We start from the raw sequence: 25,723 nt of genomic DNA on the forward strand, positions 1-25,723 counted from the left end.
ACGGGCATCACTTAACTGGGTGATGGTTCGAGGGGTGGTGTACACAAAATCGGGTTGGTCTTCTGTTGTTACTCTATGCTGCGGGGTGATGGGATTCATTGGGTTGGGTGCTGCCTGTGCAGTCGGTGGTGCGGGTGCTTTCCTTTTCGGGGCCTGGGGGGCTCTATTCTGACTTTCTGTCTTGTTCACGTATCAATGGGCCATTTCACTAAGTTCCTGCCAATCGGGGCCATCTTCCTGATCTAACTGCGGGCCAAAGGTATCTCTGAACCCATTCTGAACGGAGAGCAGTGATTGCAATCGTGCAATTTGCTGCCTGCACTTGGCATGATCCACCGAACTCTGCCTCTGTTCCGTGGTAGAACTGTGGAGTGCTCACAGGGCTGCCTTTAAGTCCTCTCATTGTTTTCTCAACTGTTCTGCTTGGTTCTCTGTATCCTCTCTTACCAAAACTGCACATTGCGTGTCCTAGTAGGCCTTATCGCATTGAATCTGAAAGCTGCTGAGGTTGGCAAGACAAGATTAGTGTGCCCGTTTGACATCAGCCATCTCCTTCTCCTTCGCCGCTAGCTGCTCTCGGAGTTGCTCGTTTAATCTCTCACATTCGCTAACATTTCCCTCTCTACTCCTCTCCTTCTCCTCAAGCTGTCTATGGAGCGTCCTCACATCCTCCTCTGTGCCTCGCAATTGTGCCAAGCAGGACACGATTGCCATCGGCTTACGAACCTTACTCAAATTCCTTTTGTGGATCTCGGTCAGGCTGTCCCACCAAGTCTGTCCTATGCTGCCAGGACCTGTTTCCTCATTCGCACAAAATTCCGACCATAGGGGCCATCCTTTCTCCTTTAGGTATCTCCTAATCTCTTCTTCCCATACGGGACATTGTTCTGATCTATTGGTCGCAGCGACCTTGGGCTCTTGTGGATGCATAAGGCATTCCATTGCCTTCATTGCCATCCCTACGATTATCTCTATTTCTACCGGGAATTTGGGACAAGGGGGAATAAAGAGGTGGTGCAAACACAGGTGCGGCTCAAGTTATTTTCCTGTTTACACTACTCCCGAAAGTTTCACGCACCAAAATCTATCGAGGTTATCTTATATCCCTTGTTAGTGCGCATGCAAATTACACACTTCCGAATTCTGGAGGTTTGATCGATACTGGTTTCGATTGTGGTTTCTTTTACTTTCCCAATTTGAATTTCTTTTTTTTTTTAACAGTTACTACAGTTTATTAGGTTATTAGCACATATCAACACAGTAACTGTATATAAAATAAAAAGATAGAAATCCCGTGGTCCCAATGAATATGTACACGTTTTAATAGGGCCTCTCTCGCCGATCCTGCCTGTGATCACCCTTGGAGTCCATTTTTCCAGCTCCCATGCCATAACCGCCTCGGTCGCCACCTCTGCTGCGGAAGCCACTTCTGTCTCCACCGTGGCCCCGATATCCACCACCGCGCTCAAATCCACCCCGGGTTCCACGCTCACCACCCCCACCACGGTCTCCTCCAAATCCACCCATTGGCGGTGGACCTCCAGCTCCTTCAGGCTTGGGCATTTGCACTGGTTACACTCGTTCCTCCAGAAGTTGATATTGCCGCAAGTCGGATTGGTACACTTCCAGTCTCCAGCTCGCTGCTGACCACCACCTGAACCGCCGCCTCCACCTCCTCCTCCTCCGCTGCCGGAGAAGCCACCACGAGGACCTCCACCACCCGCGCCGCCGCCTCCACCTCCACCACCTCCGCCTCCACCATCAAACCCTCCACGACCCATTGGTGCACCCCTTCCCCCTCCGACACCTCTTCCTCCACCTCTCAATCCGCCCCGATTGAACTCCGTCCGCCGCGTAGCAAAGGAGACCTTGATCATATTTCCGCTAAATTCCTTCCCGTCGAACCAGTCGATGGCAGCCTTGGCGGAAGGAGGGTTGTCAAACAAAACCGTCGCTTCTCCCTTCAGCTTGCCGGTCTCACGGTCCGTGTACAGGTTGATCATTGGCTGACCGGTCCTCTTGTTGAGCTTGATCACACCGATTTGCCACTGTCTTGACAGTCACGCTGTCGCCCAGTCCCTGGACAAAGATGGTGTTGTTGTCCGAATTATCCTGAACAGATCCTGGATTTGGGGCTCCAGGTCCTTGGTCTCGAGGACCACCAAATTTAGTGAATCCACCTCGTTCACCACGGCCCATGCCCCCGCCACGACCTCCACGACCGCCTCTTCCACCGCCTCGGTCAAATCCGCCCCCACGACTGTAGCCTCCCCGGACCCTGCCCCGATTGTCTGGTTGGCCTCCGTAGCCACTGGGGTCTTGGCCTCCATATCCGCCCGAGGGGTTTGCGTCTTGGTTGTATCCGGCTCCTCCAGAGGATCCGCCGCCGCCTTCTCCTGCTCCTCCTCCGCCGCCACCACCACCACCGCCGCCGCCGCTTCCACTGTACTGCCCTTGCTGCCCATAGCCTCCTTGCTGGGCTGGATAGCCGCCAGGCTGCTGGCCGTATGAACCCTGCTGCTGACCATAGGAGCCCGGCTGCTGACCATAGGAGCTCTGCTGCTGCTGCTGACCATACGAACCCTGCTGGTGGCCATACCCACTTCCCTGGGGCTGTCCGTAAGTGGTTGATTGTGAATTTGCCCCACCATAGCTGCTGGGCGAAGTGGTTGCGCTCGTCTGTTGCCCATAGCCCGGGTAGGATGACTGCTGCCCATAGGAGCCCTTGGACGCCTGGGCACTTCCATAGCCCGCTGAACCGTAGCCACCCTGGTTGGAATGACTGTCCCCTTGAGCGGGTGGCTGGCTCCCGTACCCAGCCATGCGCCTGATTGTACGACGCCCCGTAGCTTCCACTCTGACTGTATGCGGATGTGTCGGTGGACTGTCCATAACCGCTGTAACTTTGGTGGCTGTAGCCTTGGAGCGGCAGCTGCGTGTAGCCCCCTTGGCTGGGCGTTGTAGGCCCCGTAGCTCTGGGGAGCAGATTGCCCGTAGTTTCCAAGATCAGCTGCGTTAGATGCCATCCTTCCGATACTCTCGGAGCTCCGGCTCCGACTCCCAATTTGAATTTCTAATTCAACCGTTTTTGTGTGTTCACTCGGAGTGACACGGTCACTTCTGGGTCGGGTCCCGGTGGAGTTGCCAATAACTGTTGCCTTTTTTACCTAGTGTAAATATGGCAGTCAGTGAGGTTGCCCATCTTTCTTTGGATATCAATATTATATTGTTCAGAGTCACCAGGTATCAAATGATACCACCACAAGGTTCAACTGGATATTGATCAAAGAGCCAAACACCAGTTAGTTAGTTCAAGATCAAGGGTACTTTATTTACACACACAATTAATCATGCAACATAGACACTGCTAGTTAAACTACACCTATCAACCGTGACAACCTGTACTTAACTTCAGGCACCCGGCTTAGGTCAGAGGAACAATGGCCGTTGTTCGGATCTGTATCTATCGGGTCTGTAGAAGTGACTGCTGCTCAGCTGGGCTCATCCGTCTGGTAGCAGGCGTTGAACTTGACCTTGCTTCTGGTGGTGCTGCACTTGGAAGTAGACGTTGCCGGAGCGCCAGGTCCAAGAGAGGCCGAACACATGGTGGTCTCTCTCTTTATCCTTGGGGGTTTTCGCGTTCTTTTGGGTGGTCCTTCAGCTTGGACCCCAGTAATTGGGTGATTCCTGATCACTGTGTTCGATTCGAACCAATAAAGGGCCGGGAGACTTGATGGCTGGGCGAGTCCTAAGCGGTCATTGACCCTGTTGTTTACGCTTCCCGAGTACAGGGAGTGGCACCATCAAATGCTAATCGGTTGGGGGTTTCGATACCGTCTGGATTCCTCACTCGCAAATATACATTCAGGCTCTGAGCCTGCCTGAATCTCGCATTGTCTATTTTTCCCACTATGCTTTGCAACCGTCCCTGTTCCTTATTGTAAGTGGCCATCCCAGATGGCTACATTGGCACTGGAATTAGGCAACTTTCTGCAAGCTCTCTGCCCCTGTCCCTTTTCTTTTATCTCCTATCAGCATTCTGACCTACGAAAACTATTTTCCTCTTCTTATATAATTAATAACAATGCTTTGTTTGGCCCCTTGTTCCGCACTGTAACCAATCACTGTTTGTCGATGTACCATTTGTCAATGTTCTCTGTTGATTATTCTCTTTGTCGACTATGTATGTACTGTGTACGTTCCCTCGGCCGCAGAAAAATATTTTTCACTGTACTTCGGTACATGCGACAATAAATCAAATTAGAATGGTCTGATGGTTAGATTTCAAAGAAACTACCAATCTTCAATTCAAAGCAAAATAGGTTTAATGAATAACAAATTGAATACTAACGAGTTTGTTCACTCTTACGGAACTATAACTGGTGATAAAGTAATTCAGAATAAGTATTAACTATATTTAACTACACATGCTAAATATGCTATTATCGCTCTCTTTAACTGCTGTCTAGACAGTCCTGGCTCGAAGAGACCCATGATCCTTTGAGTTCACTTATTTATACATGTATCTAGTGCTGCCATCTAGTGGTTGCCTTACACTATGATGTAGTTTTTATAACCTGCCTGCTTACCATTGGCTGGGGACTAATGACAATCCCACAATCCTGTGGGAGTATGAGCTTCCCCAATGAGGGGGGCGGAGAAACCATTAGTAAACTCCAAGTATAAATAAAGTTGGCCAGTTTGGAACCAGGAGGAAGGAGTGTGCAGCAAGGGAAGTTGCTGCTGCTGTTGTATATATATGTTATTGTAAATAAATGTTATTACTTTGTATCCTTAAAACTCATGCTGGATTCTTCGTGGCCCTCACAAAACTGGCGACGAGGGTTAAAGTGAATAGCTGTCTCCACTGCTGAAGCCACCTCCCTGGATTTTTGTTGGATACAGGTTGGAAGTTGTTTTCTATTATACCATGCCTCTGTACGGACGTTTGGATGTTTTTGATGCTGCGCTGGAAAGCTGGAACCAGTACACACAACGGATCCGTTACTATTTCCGGGCAAACAATATCACCGAAAACGAGCGCCAGGTGGTTATATTGCTCACCGCCTGCGGCCCGCATACATTTGGGGTGATTAGGAGCCTTACGTACCCAGCTGCGCCGGACACCAAAACGTTTGATGAACTTGTGAACTTAGTGAGGCAACATTTTAACCCAACCCTGTCCACGATAGCCCAGCGTTACCGGTTTAATACCGCTGAGAGGACCCCTGGAGAATACCTTGCCGATTTTCTATCCAGGCTACGCAGGATTGCGGAGTACTGTGACTATGGTGAGACCTTGTCAGAAATGTTACGCGACCGTTTGGTTTGCAGTATTAACAATGCGGCCACCCAGAGAAAGTTGTTAGCTGAGCCAACATTGACTTTTCAACAGGCCATTCAAATTGAATTGTCCCGAGAGAGTGCAGAACGAGGAGTGCAGGAGCTACAGGGAATTCTAGTGCATGCCTTGGGGAGCAACCCCTTCCGTCCGAAAACGTCCCCCCGCACTCCTGCGGTACCTTGGGCGAGGTGACGTCCGGACCGACGCCAGTGGCCGTCGGACATTCCTCCCTGAAGGGAGCCTTCTCCAGAACCAATGGATGAGGAGCCATGTCCGTGTCAGACTTGTAGGCGCCGACCCCGTCGCGGACGGCGGTCCTGGGGGCACCAGAGGCGCCGTCGTTCCAACCGAAACTGGGACCAGCCCAGGGGCTGTAACTGGGACCAGCCCTGGGGCCGTACCTTCCATGTGGATGAACATGCGGCGACTACTCCTGAGGGCATGGAGACGGAGGATGACTGCCTGCAGCTGCATTGTGTGGCAGCTCCCCGTTAAGGTGACAGTACGGGTCAATGGCCACCCGCTTGGGATGGAGTTGGACACTGGCGCAGCGGTCTCCGTGATCGCCCAGAGGACATTCGACCGCATCAAGCAGGGTATACAGACCCTTACATTAACCGACTCACAGGGCAGGTTGGCCACCTTCACGGGGGAGCCACTGGACATTGCAGGAACTACAATGACCCCTGTTGTTCATGGACGCCAGGAGGGGCGTTTCCCACTTATCGTGGTGCGCGGCCATGGGCCCAGCCTGTTGGGTCGGGACTGCTTGCGCCATTTGCGGTTGCAATGGCAGCACATCCTCCAAACAGCTTCTGAAGGGTTGACTGAGGTGCTAGGACGATACCCAGATGTATTCCAGCCTGGTCTGGGGAAAATAAAAGGGGCCATAGCCCGTATCCAAGTCGAATCAGGAGCCACGCCGCGCTATTTCCGGGCGTGCCCGGTGCCTTACGCCTTGCTCGAGAAGGTAGAAGGGGAGCTCACTCGTTTGGAGAGTTTGGGTATTATCAGGCCCGTCCGTTTTGCTGACTGGGCAGCACCAATTGTACCTGTAATGAAGCCAGATGCCACAGTTCGCTTGTGTGGCGACTATAAACTTACAGTGAATACGGCTTCCCGACTCGACCGATATCCAATACCTCGAAGAGAGGATCTCTACGCGAAGCTTGCAGGTGGACTCTCGTTCACAAAATTAGATATGAGTCACGCCTACCTGCAGTTGGAGCTGGACCCTGCCTCCCGACCATATGTAACGATTAATACACACCGGAGCCTGTATGAATATACACGGTTGCCCTTTGGAGTATCCTCTGCCTGCGCAATTTTTCAACGTGTTATGGAGGGCATTTTGAGAGGTTTACCACGTGTTGCTGTCTACTTAGATGACGTTTTGATTACAGGGACGTCAGAGCAGGAACATTTGGAAAATCTGGAGGCTGTCCTTAGATGCGTTTCGGAGGCTGGAGTCCGTTTATGTCGCACAAAGTGCGTATTTCAGGCAAAGGAAGTAGTCTACCTAGGTTATCGGGTGGACCGCGAAGGTTTGCACCCCGTCGCAGAGTAGGTGCGTGCGATTCAACAGTTCCCCGCTCCGACTGACACTTCGCATCTTCGTTCTTTTCTCGGTCTCGTAAACTATTACGGGAAGTTCCTCCCCAATCTGGCAACTACGCTGGCCCCTTTGCACCTTCTGCTAAAGAAAAATCACACCTGGGTTTGGGGTCAGCCGCAAGAAACCGCTTTCCGGCGGGTAAAGCAACAATTGTCGTCGTCTGGGTTACTAACCCACTATGAACCTGGAAAGCCTTTGCTCGTCACATGTGATGCATCCCCGTATGGTATTGGGGCCGTCCTGTCCCACAAGATGGAGAACTGGGCCGAGCGACCGATAGCTTTCGCCTCCCGTACATTGACTGCAGTGGAGAAAGAGTACGCGCAGATCGAGAAGGAGGGCCTGGCAGTGGTTTTTGCGGTGAAACGCTTCCACCAGTACGTGTATGGCCGCCATTTCACTATCGTGACTGATCATAAGCCTCTGCTGGGACTTTTCAGAGAGGATAAGCCAATACCGCCCATTGCTTCTGCACGGATCCAGCGCTGGGCTTTGTTGCTTGCTGCATACGAGTATTCTCTGGAGCACAAACCAGGAATGCAGATAGCAAATGCCGACGCACTGAGCCGATTGCCTTTATCGACCGGCCCCATGTCGACCCCCACAACCGATGAGGTGGTTGCAACCCTAAATTTTATGGACACCTTGCCTGTCACGGCATCACAGATCCGTGAGTGGACCCAGACGGAGCCAGTCCTGTCAAAGGTTCGGCACATACTCCTGTATGGTCGGCAGCATAGACAGCTCCCAGGCGAGTTGCGGGCATTTTCTTCCAAGCTGTCAGTATTCAGCGTGGAAGACGGCATCCTCTTGTGGGGGACGCATGTGATTGTCCCGGAAAAAGGCCAGGAGCTGATACTAACAGACTTGCACAATGGGCATCCAGGTGTGACCAAAAATGAAAATGCTGGCCCGGAGTTATGTCTGGTGGCCAGGCCTCGACACCGACATTGAGAAGGTGGCCCAAAACTGTTCCATTTGCCAGGAACATTAGAAGCTTCCGCCGGCCGCGCCCCTACATCACTGGGAATGGCCAGGGCGGCCTTGGGCACGCTTGCATGCAGATTTCGCAGGCCCTTTTCAAGGACCCATGTTCCTTCTATTAATTGACGCCCAGTCTAAATGGTTCGAGGTGCATAAGATGCAGGGGACAACGTCCTGCGCAACAATTGAAAAGATGCGTTTGTTTTTAGTACGCATGGCCTCTCCGAGGTGCTGGTCACGGATAACGGCACTCCATTCACGAGTGAGGAGTTTGCGAGGTTCACGAAGATGAAGATATCCGCACTGCCCCTTACCACCCGGCTTCAAATGGGTTGGCAGAGCAGTGCAGACATTCAAAAAAGGCCTAAAGAAGCAGTGTTCCGGATCAATGGACACGATACTGGCCCGCTTTTTGTTTACGTATAGGACCACCCCCCATGCGGTGACTGGGGTAGCTCCCGCAGAACTCCTAATGGGCCGGAGACTTCGCACCCGCCTTAGTATGGTTTTCCCGGACATTGGCGCAAAAGTACGCTGCACACAAGAACGACAGGGACAGGGATTTTCTCGGCATCGGCCGATTCGGCAGTTTGAGCCCGGTGACCCAGTGTTTGTTCAGAATTTTGCTGGTGGTGCCCAGTGGGTTCCTGGCGTAATCATTTGCTAAACGGGCCCTATATCTTACCAGGTGCAAGCCCAGGGTCGTCTCCAGCGCAAACATGTAGACCACGTTCAGTCCAGAAGACTATCCCCTCAAAAGATTCCCCGCCCCCGGAGCTCATTTCTACAGCCGCAGAGACCAGAGACAAGGGAAGGTAGTCCTCACAATCTTCCACTGGTGCCTCACTCAAAGTGAGCAGGTCGTTACGGGACTGAATGGTGATAGAGACGCTGACATGATGGAGGCAGCAGACTCTGACTCCGAGATGGAGACACAGGATGCGTCAGAAGGGGAATCCTTGGGTCCACGGGCCGTGGATGTACAACCGTTGCGCCGTTCATCACGGAAGCGCCGGTCTCCGTCTCGTTACATACCGCCTGATCCAGCGTCGCGTGCAAATGGTGTCCGGCCTGCGGCAAAACAAGTCGGACGCCCTCCTTCGCCAGGGTCTTCGGTGGATTCCTTGGACTTTGGGGGGGAGGGACGTTATAACCTGCCTTCTTACCATTGGCTGGGGACTAATGACAATCCCACAATCCTGTGGGAGTATGAGCTTCCCCAATGAGGGGGGCGGGGAAACCACTAGTAAACTCCAAGTATAAATAAAGTTGGCCAGTTTGGAACCAGGAGGAACGAGTGTGCAGCAAGGGAAGTTGCTGCTGCTGGTATATATATATGTTATTGTAAATAAATGTTATTACTTTGTATCCTTAAAACTCGTGCTGGATTCTTCGTGGCCCTCACAAAAGTAGTCATTAACTCTTTATATATCATCATCTGTACATATCACTGCAGCTAACACAAGTTCAAGCCAGCTTGGATTACTTAAAGGCAGCCTTTTAAATAGGAGATGCATTTTGGCTGAAATAGCTCCTGGAATTCATTGTTTTGACCTTGGAAAGATACAGGAATGGTCCCATATGGCGATGAGTATGCTCACAGATCCTTCAGCACAGCCCTAGTGACCTTGGTGCAAGAGGTTAACAGGAGGGGAGAGATCTTCTGTTCACATGGGGCTGGTGTGAATGGTGAATTCCACCCCTTTTGTTTCTCTTCCACTCTTTTCCCATCACTATCTAGCCAGGTTGCAATTCCTGGGCTTCTATAAGGCGTAGGGCACAAGGGTTGGGTTGTGGTGAGGGACGTGGGCAGAAAGCAAGATGTGCATGCTTATGCCATCAACAGTTGGTAAATCAGAAGAGATTGTGGCAAGAAGGGACTATGGGTATGAGAAGATAGATTAGATAGGAACGCACTGCATCACCTGCTTGCTCCAACTCCACCGTTGGCTACAACCTCAGTCATGGCTGCTTCAACAATGGCAAGCACCATATGTTGCACTGGAATGAAGCCTCAAAGCTGTGTCTGTTTCCTGCCAGTTCAGCGTAACTGCCTTCCGTTTTTGTCACTTGTATAACAAGTGAGTCAGTGAGTGTGATGCAATCTGTCCCGGTGATGAGACCATCATGGTTGAATAGCAAGCAGAGTATGCAAACTGTGACAGTGAGGCTAGCAGCAATGCTTTGTATGAGTAAACATGAAGTGAAGGTGGAATATGAACATGAGCAGTGACTGATAGACAGTTTGGGTATGTGGGTGGTGTGGCTGTGGTGCATGTGAGGCTGCTGATGCAGTTGGTGGGGCGTAGCATTCGAAGATGCATTTGCTGACCATGACCACTTGTGTGGGGTCATTGAGCTTGTTCCAACACTGTATCCAGCTCCTCGGGGCTATTCTCCTGGCGTTGATCTGCACCAGCATCTGATCCCATTGTCTTCTCACAGTTTGTTTGGAGGGTGCAGATCAGGGGAGGGGAGATAGCGATCATTTCCCTCACAGAATTTGTGAAGGCTGGAGCCAACCTTGCTGGGAAGGACAGGGATCACTCCTGTGGTGTCCCGGAGATTGGCCTCTCCCAATAACATAGCACGGATCTGAGTCCATTCACTTCTTCAAATCCTGACAATCACAGTAAGTGCCATGTATTCTAAAATCGCTTCAGCTCCCCCACTAAAACTGTCATTTATTTCATGCAGGCACCAGCAGATTGAGGGCATCCACACAGCTGAACTACACTCTGAGTCCCCGGAGCATGTCTGAGGATGAGGCGGCTCAGGAAGGACTGTCAGAGAGCTCACACACACCCCCCACCAGCGCAGAGACAAACACTTCAGTGGGACATAGCTCTAGTTTAGGGAATACCTCACAGAAACGTCCCCGCAACGGTTGAAGGCAGAGACAGCCCAGCTATTAGGGAAGTATTACGGGTAAGGCAGATGAACTTAGAGCTTGGATTAGTACTTGGAACTATGATGTTGTTGCCATTACAGAAACCCGGTTGAGGGAAGGACAGGATTGGCAGCTAAACGTTCCAGGATTTAAATGTTTCAGGCGGGATAGAGGGGAATGTAAAAGGGGTGGCGGAGTTGCACTATTGGTTAGGGAGAATATCACAGCTGTACAATGGGAGGACACCTCAGAGGGCAGTGAGGCTATATGGATAGAGATCAGGAATAAGAAGGGTGCAGTCACAATGTTGGGGGTTTACTACAGGCCTCCCAACAGCCAGCAGGAGATAGAGGAGCAGGTAGGTAGACAGATTTTGGAAAAGAGTAAAAACAACAGGGTTGTTGTGATGGGAGACTTCAACTTCCCCAATATTGACTGAAAACTCACTTATTGCTAGGGGCTTAGACGGGGCAGCGTTTGTAAGGAGCATCCAGGAGGGCTTCTTAAAACAATATGTAGACAGTCCAACTAGGGAAGGGGCTGTACTGGACCTGATATTGGGGAATGAGCCCGGCCAGGTGGTAGAATTTTCAGTAGGGGAGCATTTCGGGAACAGTGACCACAATTCAGTAAGTTTTAAAGTGCTGGTGGACAAGGATAAGAGTGGTCCTAGGGTGAATGTACTAAATTGTGGGAAGGCTAATTATAACAATATTAGGCGGGAACTGAAGAACCTAGATTGGAGGCGGATGTTTGAGGGTAAATCAACATCTGACATGTGGGAGGCTTCCAAGTGTCAGGTGAAAGGAATTCAGGACCGGCATGTTCCTGTGAGGAAGAAGGATAAATATGGCAAATTTCGGGAACCTTGGATAACAAGAGATATTGTAGGCCTCGCCAATAAGAAAAAGGAGGCATTTGTCAGGGCTAGAAGGCTGGGAACAGACAAAGCCTGTGTGGAATATAAGGAAAGTAGGAAGGAACTTAAACAAGGAGTCAGGAGGGCTAGAAGGGATCACGAAAAGTCAGTGGCAAATAAGATTAAGGAAAATCCCAAGGCTTTTTACACGTACATAAAAAGCAAGAGGGTAGCCAGGGAAAGGGTTGGCCCACTGAAGGATAGGCAAGGGAATCTATGTGTGGAGCCAGAGGAAATGGGCGAGGTACTAAATGAATACTTTGCATCAGTATTCACCAAAGAGACGGAGTTGGTGGATGTTAAGTCTGGAGAAGGGTGTGTAGATAGCCTGGGTCACATTGAGATCCAAAAAGACGAGGTGTTGGGCGTCTTGAAAAATATTAAGGTAGATACGTTCCCAGGGCCTGATGGGATCTACCCCAGAATACTGAAGGAGGCTAGAGAGGAAATTGCTGAGGCCTTGACAGAAATCTTTGGATCCTCACTGTCTTCAGGTGATGTCCCGGAGGACTGGAGAAAGTCAATGTAGTTCCTTTGTTTAAGAAGGGTAGCAAAGATAATCCAGGGAACTACAGGCCGGTGAGCCTTACGTCAGTGGTAGGGAAATTACTGGAGAGAATTCTTTGAGACAGGATCTACTCCCATTTGGAAGCAAATGGACATATTAATGAGAGGCAGCATGGTTTTGTGAAGGGGAGGTCGTGTCTCACTAACTTGATAGAGTTTTTTGAAGAGGTCACAAAGATGATTGATGCAGGTAGGGCATTGGATGTTGTCTATATGGACTTCAGTAAGGCCTTTGACAAGGTCCCTCATGGTAGACTGGTACAAAAGGTGAAGTCACACGGGATCAGGGTGAGCTGGCAATGTGAATACAGAACTGGCTAGGTCATAGAAGGCAGAGAGTAGCAATGGAAGGGTGCTTTTCTAATTGGAGGGCTGTGACTAGTGGTGTTCCGCAGGGATCAGTGCTGGGACCTTTGCTGTTCGTAGTATATATAAATGATTTGGAGGAAAATGCAACTGGTCTGATTCGTAAGTTTGCAGACGACACAAAGGTTGGTGGAATTGCGGATAGCGATGAGGACTGTCAGAGGATACAGCAGGATTTAGATCGTTTGGATACTTGGGCGGAGAGATGGCAGATGGAGTTTAATCCAGACAAATGTGAGGTAATGCATTTTGGAAGGTCGAATGCAGGTAGGGAATATACTGTGAATGGTAGAACCCTCAAGAGTATTGAAAGTCAAAGAGATCTAGGTGTACAGGTCCACAGGTCACTGAAAGGGGCAACACAGGTGGAGAAGGTAGTCAAGAAGGCATACGGCATGCTTGCTTTCATTGGCCGGGGCATAGAGTATAAGAATTGGCAAGTCATGTTGCAGCTGTATAGAACCTTAGTTAGGCCACACTTGGCGTATAGTGTTCAATTCTGGTCGCCACACTACCAGAAGTATGTGGAGGCTTTAGAGAGGGTGCAGAAGAGATTTATCAGGATGTTGCCTGGTATGGAGGGCATTAGCTATGAGGAGCGGTTGAATAAACTTGGTTTGTCCTCACTGGAACGACGGAGGTTGAGGGGCGACCTGATAGAGGTCTACAAAATTATGAGGGGCAGAGACAGAGTGGATATTCAGAGACCTTTTCCCAGGGTAGAGGGGTAAATTACTAGGGGGCATAGGTTTAAGGTGCGAGGGGCAAGGTTTAGAGGAGATGTACGAGGCAAGTTTTTTTACACAGAGGGTAGTGGGTGCCAGGAACTCGCTGCCAGAGGAGGTGGTGGAAGCAGGGACGATAGTGACATTTAAGGGGCACCTTGACAAATACATGAATAGGATGGGAATAGAGGGATACAGACCCACAAAGTGTAGAAGATTGTAGTTTAGTTGGGCAGCATGGTTACCACGGGCTTGGAGGGCTGAAGGGCCTGTTCCTGTGCTGTACTTTTCTTTGTTCTTTGTTCTTTGTATCTAGCACTCAGAGGGCAGCCACCAGCTCAGTCCCAGTTCATTTGATGGGCCTGTGGAAGTGGCTGAAGCTCACTGGCGTAAAGGGAGTCAGCGGATCATTGGGCAGAGATTTGACAGTCACTCAGCAGACTAGAGCACACAATGGAAGAGTCCGTCAACATTCTGTCTGATGTTGCAAGCGTCTCAAGGCCACCATGAGAAGGTTGACCATAGAGACTTTGGTCCAGCAGGTCTTATAGGATTTGCTCTCGGCCCTGCACTCCGTGGCCACACACCCTGCCAGGCACCATCAGGATGTAGGTGACATGGGAAGGAGGGGCCTTGTCCTCTCTCGAGATAAACAAACTCCTGCAGGAATCAGGCCAGGGCTCTCTGGCATCCACAGGGAGAATGAGCATCAGCTGGACACCCAGGGAGCCTCCACTCTGGATACTCCAAGGGTGTGCAGTCACTCAAAAGTTCCCTGTGCCTGTGCTCACACCCACTTCAGCAGTGCAAACCACCAAGGGTGCTTCTGCCTCTGAGCAAAAGATCTTTATGAAGCTAGGGCCCTCCAGGGATCTGGCCATCAGAGGACAACCGCCAAGGTCATCACAGGAATCAGGAAGTAACAATCAGTAGACTGCCTCCGCCCTTACTGCAGATGTCTGGGTTGCACCAAGGCATAGTGATAAAAGAAAGTTAAAAATTGTTGATACCCTGATTCATGGGTGTACTATCACTGTGAATAAATTTCACTTATTAAAACTAATTGGAATGTTTATGAATTTTCTGGTCAGGGGAGGTGATGGCATTGGATATTGTCACTGGACTAGCCATAGGTCGAGGGTCATGCCCTGGGGACCTGTGTTTGAATCCCACAAGGGCAGATGGTAAAATTTGAATTCAATTAAAATCTGGAATTAAAAGTCTAATAATGACCATGAAACCATTGTTGATTGTTGTATGAACCCATCTCATTCACTTTTCTCTTTTAGAGAAAGAAATCTGCAATCCTTACCTGGTCTGGCCAACAAGTAAATCCAGACCCATCCCTAATTGCCCTCTGCAATGGCCTAGCAAACCACTCAGTTCAAGGGCAATTATGAATGGGTAATGAATGCTGGCCCAGCCAGTGACTCCCACATCCCACAACTGAATCAAAAAAATCTGAAAATGTTTTGATTTTGTTCTTCAGAATCCCCTTTCTCAATGTTTAGGCATCCTCACAATCACTCAGAGTCCCATTTTAGAATTAACACTCAATTAGTGTCACCTCTGTACAGCTTGTCTCCAGGAGCTGGTATATTGTCAGGGAGATGTGTGTAAATCTTTATTAGGAGTGTATGATGGGTACGTTTTGAACCCTTATTCCTCAAGGGTCAGCAATGGTTAAGAGCAGTTCATCAGCAATTATTCTTTCGTGGCATCTGGGTCTCCTCACTGTTAGTGCCCGAACCCAAGAGGTGCACTTTAGTAAGAGATGCCTAGGCTGGTCTGTATCTCAATCGCAGCAGAGTTTGCATCATTAGATGATGTCAAAAGTGACAAGTCTCATCCACATCACAGTCGTTCCTCACTGGACTTCAAGTTGACAGAGTGAGTGCATTAGCCAATCACCAATGATTGGATTAGATTGGATTTGTTTATTGTCACGTGTACCGAGGTACAGTGAAAAGTATTTTTCTGCGAGCAGCTCAAACAGATCATTTAGTACATGAAAATGAAATAAAAAGAAAATACATAATAGGGCAGCACAAGGTACACAATGTAAATACATAGCCACCGTCATCGGGTGAAGCATACAGGAGGGTAGTATTTATCAGGTCAGTCCATAAGAGGGTCGTTTAGGAATCTGGATTCTCCGCACCCTGACTCCAAAATCGCCTTCGGCGACAGGGCGGAAAATCCGTTTTCACGACGAAATTGGGACCGGCGGCGTTTCGTTATTTTCCGCCACCCAAAAATCGGCAGACTCGGGGAGCCCTGGCGTAAAATACCACAGTTTTCACGATGGCGTGGGGACATCGTCCCAAAAACAGAGAATCCAGCCCCTGGTAACAGTGGGGAAGAAGCTGTTTTTGAGTCTGTTCATGCGTGTTCTCAGACTTTTGTATCTCCTGCCCGATGGAAGAAGTTGGAAGAGTGAGTAAGCCGGGTGGGAGGGGTCTTTGATTATGACCACAGCTAAGATCAATTCCTAGATTGTTATGAGCTCAGAATGCCCGAGGGTGAATGCAGGACCCATTCTTTCAGCAATGGTTTGGCTGTGCCTTGAGATGACAGGAAATGGCTTGGAGCATTAGAGGAGATGCTTCCAGGTTACCTGACTTAATTTTACTTCTTCTCAAAACTGTCAGCTATTAATGTATCATGGTCCATGGCATCAGCGCGCTCATATTGGCCCTCACCATCCCCCTTGGCTTCCTGTACCTCCTCATCTTCCCCCTCCAGTTCATCCTCTGGCAAGGGCTTATTTCTCAGCACAGCTAGGTTGTGATAGACAGAGCAAATTGCAATCATGAGGGAAACCGTCTCCGGTGCGCATTGCAGAGGGCCACCTGAGAAATCCAGGCATCAGAATCGCATCTTCAGAAGTTCTATGGTCTACTCTATGAGAGAGCATGTGAAGGTGTGAACATCATTATACCTCTCCTTGGCTGGAGTCTGAGACCGACACATCAGACCCATCAACCAATGTTTAAGTGGATAGCCCTTATCCCCCAACAACCATCCATGCAGATGTTCTGCCCCGCTGACTGAGGCTGCAGAAGTCATGGCAACTCCCAGGGTAACATGCACATACGTGCAGGATGTGCTCGCGATGATCACACCCTAATTGCACGTTTACGGAATGGTAGCCCATGCGGTTTATAAACATTAGAACCTGCAGCCAGGAAGCTCATATAGCCACCTTGGTGTTGTCATGAAGCAGGCTGATGTTATTTGCGAAGACAATGCTCCCAGACAGCTTCACTGCGACGCTCACTGTGAGGACACCATTCCCAGACTGCTTCACTTCAACACTGACTGTGAGTACACCGTTCCCAGACAGCTTCAAAGCGACGCTGACTGCGAGGACAATGTTCCCAGACTGCTTCACTCCAACACTGACTGGGAGGACACCATTCCCAGACTGCTTCACTTCAACACTGACTGCGTGTACAACGTTTCCAGACAGCTTCACTGCGACGCTGACTGCAAGAACACCATTCCCAGGCTGCTTCACTGCGACGTTGACTGTGAGGACACTATTCCCAGACTGCTTCACTGCAACGTTGACTGTGACGACATTGTTCCCAGACTGCCTCACTGCGACGTTGACTGTGAGAACATCGTTCCCAGACTGCTTCACTGCGACGTTGACTGTGAAGACATTATTCCCAGACAGCTTCACTTCAACACTGACCGTGAGGACACTGTTTCCAGACAGCTTCATTGTGATGTTGACTGTGAGGACACTATTCCCAGGCTGCTTCACAGTGACGCTGACTGTGAGGACACCGTTTCCAGACTGCTTCACAGCGACGCTGACTGAGAGGACACCATTCCCAGACTGCTTCACTCCAACACTGACTGTGAAGACCCCGTTCGCAGTTTGCTTTACTGCGAAGCTGACTGCAAGGGTACTGTTCCCAGACCTGTGATTATAATCTGTGTAAATCAAACTTCATTCTTTTTGCTTATTTAAAAATGTATTTTGCTGAACACTTGTCTTTGCAGGAGCAGGCCAGTCGATTTCAGCGGGAGCGGTGGGCAAGTGATTTCTGGGAGGTAAGTGTATCCTTTAAAAACACTTACCTTCACAGGAGCAGGCCAGTCGATTTCAGCGGGAGTGGTGCGTTAGTGATTTCTGGGAGACCTTCACAGGAGCAGGCTAGTCAATTTCAGCGGTAAACACTTACCTGGCCCCGTTTTCGGTCCCTCTTTGCTGTTTTTTTTTAATTTTAGTGTTTAAGGCGGGAACAGGAAGTTCGACCCGCGGACTTCTGGGAAGACCCTCACCAATAAATTCTGGTGGAGAGAAAACCCGAGACACTACACGTGTAGTGTCTCCCACCCGCCCTCCTCCTCTAACCTAATAATAAAACCCATTGGTGTGAGGGAAGTACCATATTTTATTATTTTTTTTTTTTTAAATTTAATTTAGTTGTTAGCCAGATCTTGGTAGAAAGTTAGAGGGATGGCAGGGAAGGGAGTGCAATGTTCCTCCTGCAGGATGTTTGAGGTGAGGGATGCCGTTAGTGTCCCTGCTGATATTACCTGCAGGAAGTGCTGCCATCTCCAGCTCCTCCAAGACCGAGTTAGGGAACTGGAGCTGGAGTTGGAAGAACTTCGGATCATTCGGGAGGCAGAGGGGGTCATAGATAGCAGCTTCAGGGAATTAGTTGCACCAAAGATTGGAGATAGATGGGTAACTGTAAGAGGGACTGGGAAGAAGCAGTCAGTGCAGGGATCCCCTGCGGTCGTTCCCCTGAGAAACAAGTATACCGCTTTGGATACTTGTGGGGGGGGGGACTTACCAGGGGTAAGCCATGGGGTACGGGCCTCTGGCACTGAGTCTGTCCCTGTTGCTCAGAAGGGAAGGGGGGAGAGGAGCAGAGCATTAGTAATTGGGGACTCGATAGTCAGGGGCACAGATAGGAGATTTTGTGGGAGCATGAGAGACTCACGTTTGGTATGTTGCCTCCCAGGTGCAAGGGTACGTGATGTCTCGGATCGTGTTTTCCGGGTCCTTAGGGGGAGGGGGAACAGCCCCAAGTCGTGGTCCACATTGGCACTAACGACATAGGTAGGAAAGGGGACAAGGATGTCAGGCAGGCTTTCAGGGAGCTAGGATGGAAGCTCAGAACTAGAATAAACAGAGTTGTTATCTCTGGGTTGTTGCCCGTGCCACGTGATAGTGAGATGAGGAATAGGGGGAGAGAGCAATTAAACACGTGGCTACAGGGATGGTGCAGGCGGGAGGGATTCAGATTTCTGGATAACTGGGGCTCTTTCTGGGGAAGGTGGGACCTCTACAGACAGGATGGTCTACATCTGAGCCTGAGGGGCACAAATATCCTGGGGGGCAGATTTGTTAGTGCTCTTTGGGGGAGTTTAAACTAATGCAGCAGGGGCATGGGAACCAGGATTGTAGTTTTAGGGTAAGGGAGAATGAGAGTATAGAGGTCAGGAGCACAGATTTGACGTCGCAGGATGGGGCCAGTGTTCAGGTAGGTGGTTTGAAGTGTGTCTACTTCAATGCCAGGAGTATACGAAATAAGGTAGGGGAACTGGCAGCATGGGTTGGTACCTGGGACTTCGATGTTGTGGCCATTTCGGAGACATGGATAGAGCAGGGACAGGAATGGATGTTGCAGGTTCCGGGGTTTAGGTGTTTTAGTAAGCTCAGAGAAGGAGGCAAAAGAGGGGGAGGTGTGGTGCTGCTAGTCAAGAGCAGTATTACGGTGGCGGAGAGGATGCTAGATGGGGACTCCTCTTCCGAGGTAGTATGGGCTGAGGTTAGAAACAGGAAAGGAGAGGTCACCCTGTTGGGAGTCTTCTATCGGCCTCCAAATAGTTCTAGGGATGTAGAGGAAAGGATAGCGAGGATGATCCTGGATAAGAGCGAAAGTAACAGGGTGGTTATTATGGGAGACTTTAACTTTCCAAATATTGACTGGAAAAGATATAGTTCGAGTACATTAGATGGGTCGTTTTTTGTATAGTGTGTGCAGGAGGGTTTCCTGACACAATATGTTGACAGGCCAACAAGAGGAGAGGCCACGTTGGATTTGGTTTTGGGTAATGAACCAGGCCAGGTGTTGGATTTGGAGGTAGGAGAGTACTTTGGGGACAGTGACCACAATTCGATGACGTTTACGTTAATGATGGAAAGGGATAAGTATACACCGCAGGGCAAGAGTTATAGCTGGGGGAAGGGCAATTATGATGCCATTAGACGTGACTTGGGGGGGATAAGGTGGAGAAGTAGGCTGCAAGTGTTGGGCACACTGGATAAGTGGAGCTTGTTCAAGGATCAGCTACTGCGTGTTCTTGATAAGTATGTACCGGTCAGGCAGGGAGGAAGGCGTCGAGCGAGGGAACCGTGGTTTACCAAAGAAGTGGAATCTCTTGTTAAGAAGAAGAAGGAGGCCTATGTGAAGATGAGGTGTGAAGTTTCAGTTGGGGCGATGGATAGTTACAAGGTAGCGAGGAAGGATCTAAAGATAGAGCTAAGACGAGCAAGGAGGGGACATGAGAAGTATTTGGCAGGTAAGATCAAGGAAAACCCAAAAGCTTTCTACAGGTATGTCAGGAATAAGCGAATGACTAGGGAAAGAGTAGGACCAGTCAAGGACAGGGATGGGAAGTTGTGTGTGGAGTCTGAAGAGATAGGCGAGATACTAAATGAATATTTTTCGTCAGTATTCACTCAGGAAAAAGATAATGTTGTAGAGGAGAATGCTGAGACCCAGGCTAATAGAATAGATGGCATTGAGGTACGTAGGGAAGAGGTGTTGGCAATTCTGGACAGGTTGAAAATAGATAAGTCCCCGGGTCCTGATGGGATTTATCCTAGGATTCTCTGGGAGGCCAGGGAAGAGATTGCTGGACCTTTGGCTTTGATTTTTATGTCATCATTGGCTACAGGAATAGTGCCAGAGGACTGGAGGATAGAAAATGTGGTCCCTTTGTTCAAAAAGGGGAACAGAGACAACCCCAGCAACTATAGACCGGTGAGCCTCACGTCTGTAGTGGGTAAAGTCTTGGAGGGGATTATAAGAGACAAGATTTATAATCATCTAGATAGGAATAATATGATCAGGGATAGTCAGCATGGCTTTGTGAAGGGTAGGTCATGCCTCACAAACCTTATCGAGTTCTTTGAGAAGGTGACTGAACAGGTAGATGAGGGTAGAGCAGTTGATGTGGTGTATATGGATTTCAGCAAAGCGTTTGATAAGGTTCCCCATAGTAGGCTATTGCAGAAAATACGGAGGCTGGGGATTGAGGGTGATTTAGAGATGTGGATCAGAAATTGGCTAGCTGAAAGAAGACAGAGGGTGGTGGTTGATGGGAAATGTTCAGAATGGAGTTCAGTTACAAGTGGAGTACCACAAGGATCTGTTCTGGGGCCGTTGCTGTTTGTCATTTTTATCAATGACCTAGAGGAAGGCGCAGAAGGGTGGGTGAGTAAATTTGCAGACGATACTAAAGTCGGTGGTGTTGTCGATAGTGTGGAAGGATGTAGCAGGTTACAGAGGGATATAGATAAGCTGCAGAGCTGGGCTGAGAGGTGGCAAATGGAGTTTAATGTAGAGAAGTGTGAGGTGATTCTCTTTGGAAGGAATAACAGGAATGCGGAATATTTGGCTAATGGTAAAGTTCTTGGAAGTGTGGATGAGCAGCGGGATCTAGGTGTCCATGTACATAGATCCCTGAAAGTTGCCACCCAGGTTGATAGGGTTGTGAAGAAGGCCTATGGAGTGTTGGCCTTTATTGATAGAGGGATTGAGTTCCGGAGTCAGGAGGTCATGTTGCAGCTGTACAGAACTCTGGTACGGCCGCATTTGGAGTATTGCGTACAGTTCTGGTCACCGCATTATAGGAAGGACGTGGAGGCTTTGGAGCGGGTGCAGAGGAGATTTACCAGGATGTTGCCTGGTATGGAGGGAAAATCTTATGAGGAAAGGCTGATGGACTTGAGGTTGTTTTCGTTGGAGAGAAGAAGGTTAAGAGGAGACTTAAAAGAGGCATACAAAATGATCAGGGGCTAGATAGGGTGGACAGTGAGAGCCTTCTCCCGCGGATGGAAATGGCTGGCACGAGGGGACATAGCTTTAAACTGAGGGGTAATAGATATAGGACAGAGGTCAGAGGTAGGTTCTTTACGCAAAGAGTAGTGAGGCCGTGGACTGCCCTACCTGCTACAGTAGTGAACTCGCCAACATTGAGGGCATTTAAAAGTTTATTGGATAAACATAGAACATAGAACATAGAAAAATACAGCACAGAACAGGCCCTTCGGCCCACGATGTTGTGCCGAACCTTTGTCCTAGATTAATCATAGATTATCATTGAATTTACAGTGCAGAAGGAGGCCATTCGGCCCTTTGAGTCTGCACCGGCTCTTGGAAAGAGCACCCTACCCAAACTCAACACCTCCACCCAACACCAAGGGCAATTTGGACATTAAGGGCAATTTATCATTGGCCAATTCACCTAACCCGCACATCTTTGGACTGTGGGAGGAAACCGGAGCACCCGGAGGAAACCCACGCAGACACGGGGAGGACGTGCAGACTCCGCACAGACAGTGACCCAAGCCGGAATCGAACCTGGGACCCTGGAGCTGTGAAGCAATTGTGCTATCCACAATGCTACCGTGCTGCCCTTGAGAACAAATAAATCTACACTATATCATTTTACCTTAATCCATGTACCTATCCAATAGCTGCTTGAAGGTCCCTAATGTTCCCGACTCAAATACTTCCACAGGCAGTGCATTCCATGCCCCCACTACTCTCTGGGTAAAGAACCTACCTCTGATATCCCTCCTATATCTTCCACCTTTCACCTTAAATTTATGTCCCCTTGTAATGGTTTGTTCCACCCGGGGAAAAAGTCTCTGACTGTCTACTCTATCTATTCCCCTGATCATCTTATAAACCTCTATCAAGTCACCCCTCATCCTTCTCCGTTCTCATGAGAAAAGGCCTAGCACCCTCAACCTTTCCTCGTAAGACCTACTCTCCATTCCAGGCAACATCCTGGTAAATCTTCTTTGCACCTTTTCCAAAGCTTCCACATCCTTCCTAAAATGAGGCGACCAAAACTGTACACAATACTCCAAATGAGGCCTTACCAAAGTTTTGTACAGCTGCATCATCACCTCACGGCTCTTAAATTCAATCCCTCTGTTAATGAACACGAGCACACCATAGGCCTTCTTCACAGCTCTATCCACTTGAGTGGCAACTTTCAAAGATGTATGAACATAGACCCCAAGATCTCTCTGCTCCTCCACATTGCCAAGAACTCTACCGTTAACCCTGTATTCCGCATTCATATTTGTCCTTCCAAAATGGACAACCTCACACTTTTCAGGGTTAAACTCCATCTGCCACTTCTCAGCCCAGCTCTGCATCCTATCTATGTCTCTTTGCAGCCGACAACAGCCCTCCTTACTATCCACAACTCCACCAATCTTCGTATCGTCTGCAAATTTACTGACCCACCCTTCAACTCCCTCATCCAAGTCATTAATGAAAATCACAAACAGCAGAGGACCCAGAACTGATCCCTGCGGTACGCCACTGGTAACTGGGCTCCAGGCTGAATATTTGCCATCCACCACCACTCTCTGACTTCTATCGGTTAGCCAAAATTTCCCACTACCCCATGCCTCCTTACTTTCTGCATAAGCCTACCATGGGGAACTTTATCAAATGCCTTACTAAAATCCATGTACACTACATCCACTGCTTTACCTTCATCCACATGCTTGGTCACCTCCTCAAAGAATTCAATAAGATTTGTAAGGCAAGACCTACCCCTCACAAATCCGTGCTGACTATCCCTAATCAAGCAGTGTCTTTCCAGATGCTCAGAAATCCTATCCTTCAGTACCCTTTCCATTACTTTGCCTACCACCGAAGTAAGACTAACTGGCCTGTAATTCCCAGGGTTATCCCTAGACCCTTTTTTGAACAGGGGCACGACATTCGCCACTCTCCAATCCCCTGGTACCACCCCTGTTGACAGTGAGGACGAAAAGATCATTGCCAACGGCTCTGCAATTTCATCTCTTGCTTCCCATAGAATCCTTGGATATATCCCGTCAGGCCCGGGGGACTTGTCTATCCTCAAGTTTTTCAAAATGCCCAACACACCTTCCTTCCTAACAAGTATTTCCTCGAGCTTACCAATCTGTTTCACACTGTCCTCTCCAACAATATCGCCCCTCTCATTTGTAAATACAGAAGAAAAGTACTCGTTCAAGACCTCTCCTATCTCTTCAGACTCAATACACAATCTCCCGCTACTGTCCATGATCGGACCTACCCTCGCTCTAGTCATTCTCATATTTCTCACATATGTGTAAAAGGCCTTGGGGTTTTCCTTGATCCTACCCGCCAAAGATTGTTCATGCCCTCTCTTAGCTCTCCTAATCCCTTTCTTCAGTTCCCTCCTGGCTACCTTGTATCCCTCCAGTGCCCTGTCTGAACCTTGTTTCCTCAGCCTTACATAAGTCACCTTTTTCCTCTTAACAAGACATTCAACCTCTCTTGTCAACCATGGTTCCCTCACTCGACCATCTCTTCCCTGCCTGACAGGGACATACATATCAAGGACACGTAGCACCTGTTCATTGAACAAGTTCCACATTTCACTTGTGTCCTTCCCTGCCAGCCTATGTTCCCAACTTATGCACTTCAATTCTTGTCTGACAACATCGTATTTACCCTTCCCCCAATTGTAAACCTTGCCCTGTTGCACGTACCTATCCCTCTCCATTACTAAAGTGAAAGTCACAGAATTGTGGTCACTATCTCCAAAATGCTCCCCCACTAACAAATCTATCACTTGCCCTGGCTCATTACCCAGTACTAAATCCAATATTGCCCCTCCTCTGGTCGGACAATCTACATACTGTGTTAGAAAAGCTTCCTGGACACACTGCACAAACACCACCCCATCCAAACTATTTGATCTAAAGAGTTTCCACTCAATATGTGGGAAGTTAAAGTTGCCCATGACTACTACCCTATGACTTCTGCACCTTTCCAAAATCTGTTTCCCAATCTGTTCCTCCACATCTCTGCTACTATTGGGGGGCCTATAGAAAACTCCTAACAAGGTGACTGCTCCTTTCCTATTTCTGACTTCAACCCATACTACCTCAATAGGGTGATACTCCTCGAACTGCCTTTCTGCAGCTGTTATACTATCTCTAATTAATAATGCCACCCCCCCACCTCTTTTACCACCCTCCATAATCTTATTGAAACATCTATAACCAGGGACCTCCAACAACCATTTCTGCCCCTCTTCTATCCAAGTTTCCGTGATGGCCACCACATCGTAGTCCCAAGTACCGATCCATGCCTTAAGTTCACCCACCTTATTCCTGATGCTTCTTGCGTTGAAGTATACACACTTCAACCCATCTCCGTGCCTGCAAGTACTCTCCTTTGTCAGTGTTCCCTTCCCCACTGCCTCATTACACGCTTTGGCGTCCTGAATATCGGCTACCTTAGTTGCTGGACTACAAATCCGGTTCCCATTCCCCAGCCAAATTAGTTTAAACCCTCCCGAAGAGTACTAGAAAACCTCCCTCCCAGGATATTGGTGCCCCTCTGGTTCAGATGCAACCCGTCCTGCTTGTACAGGTCCCACCTTCCCCAGAATGCGCTCCAATTATCCAAATACCTGAAGCCCTCCCTCCTACACCATTCCTGCAGCCACGTGTTCAGCTGCATCTCTCCCTATTCCTAGCCTCTCTATCACGTGGCACCGGCAACAAACCAGAGATGACAACTCTGTCTGTCCTGGCTTTTAACTTCCAGCCTAACTCCCTAAACTTGTTTATTACCTCCACACCCCTTTTCCTACCTATGTCGTTGGTACCAATGTGCACCACGACTTCTGGCTGCTCACCCTTCCCCTTAAGGATCCTGAAGACACGATCTGAGACATCCCTGGCCCTGGCACCCGGGAGGCAACATACCTTCCGGGAGTCTCGCTCGCGACCACAGAATCTCCTATCTATTCCCCTAACCATTGAATCTCCTACAACTATTGCTTTTCTATTCTCCCCCTTCTCTTCTGAGCCCCAGAGCCAGACTCAGTGCCAGAGACCTGGCCGCTAGGGCCTTCCCCCGGTAGGTCATCCCCCCAACAGTATCCAAAACGGTATACATGTTTTGAAGGGGAACGGCCACGAGGGATCCCTGCACTTTCTGCCTGTTTGTTTTTTTCCCCCTGACTGTAACCCAGCTATTCTTGTCCTGTACCTTGGGTGTGGTTACCTCCT

At 49.2% G+C, this 25,723-nt stretch overlaps 1 pseudogene; it reads right to left on the minus strand.

Moving 5' to 3' along the window:
• Nucleotides 1-1,201: 1,201 nt before the first annotated feature.
• On the minus strand, nucleotides 1,202-3,053 carry LOC140385678 (RNA-binding protein EWS-like; annotated as a pseudogene).
• Between the last annotated feature and the right edge of the window lie 22,670 nt (nucleotides 3,054-25,723).

This window comes from Scyliorhinus torazame, chromosome 11 (assembly GCF_047496885.1).
Source record: "Scyliorhinus torazame isolate Kashiwa2021f chromosome 11, sScyTor2.1, whole genome shotgun sequence".
Classification (NCBI taxonomy): Eukaryota; Metazoa; Chordata; class Chondrichthyes; order Carcharhiniformes; family Scyliorhinidae; genus Scyliorhinus; species Scyliorhinus torazame.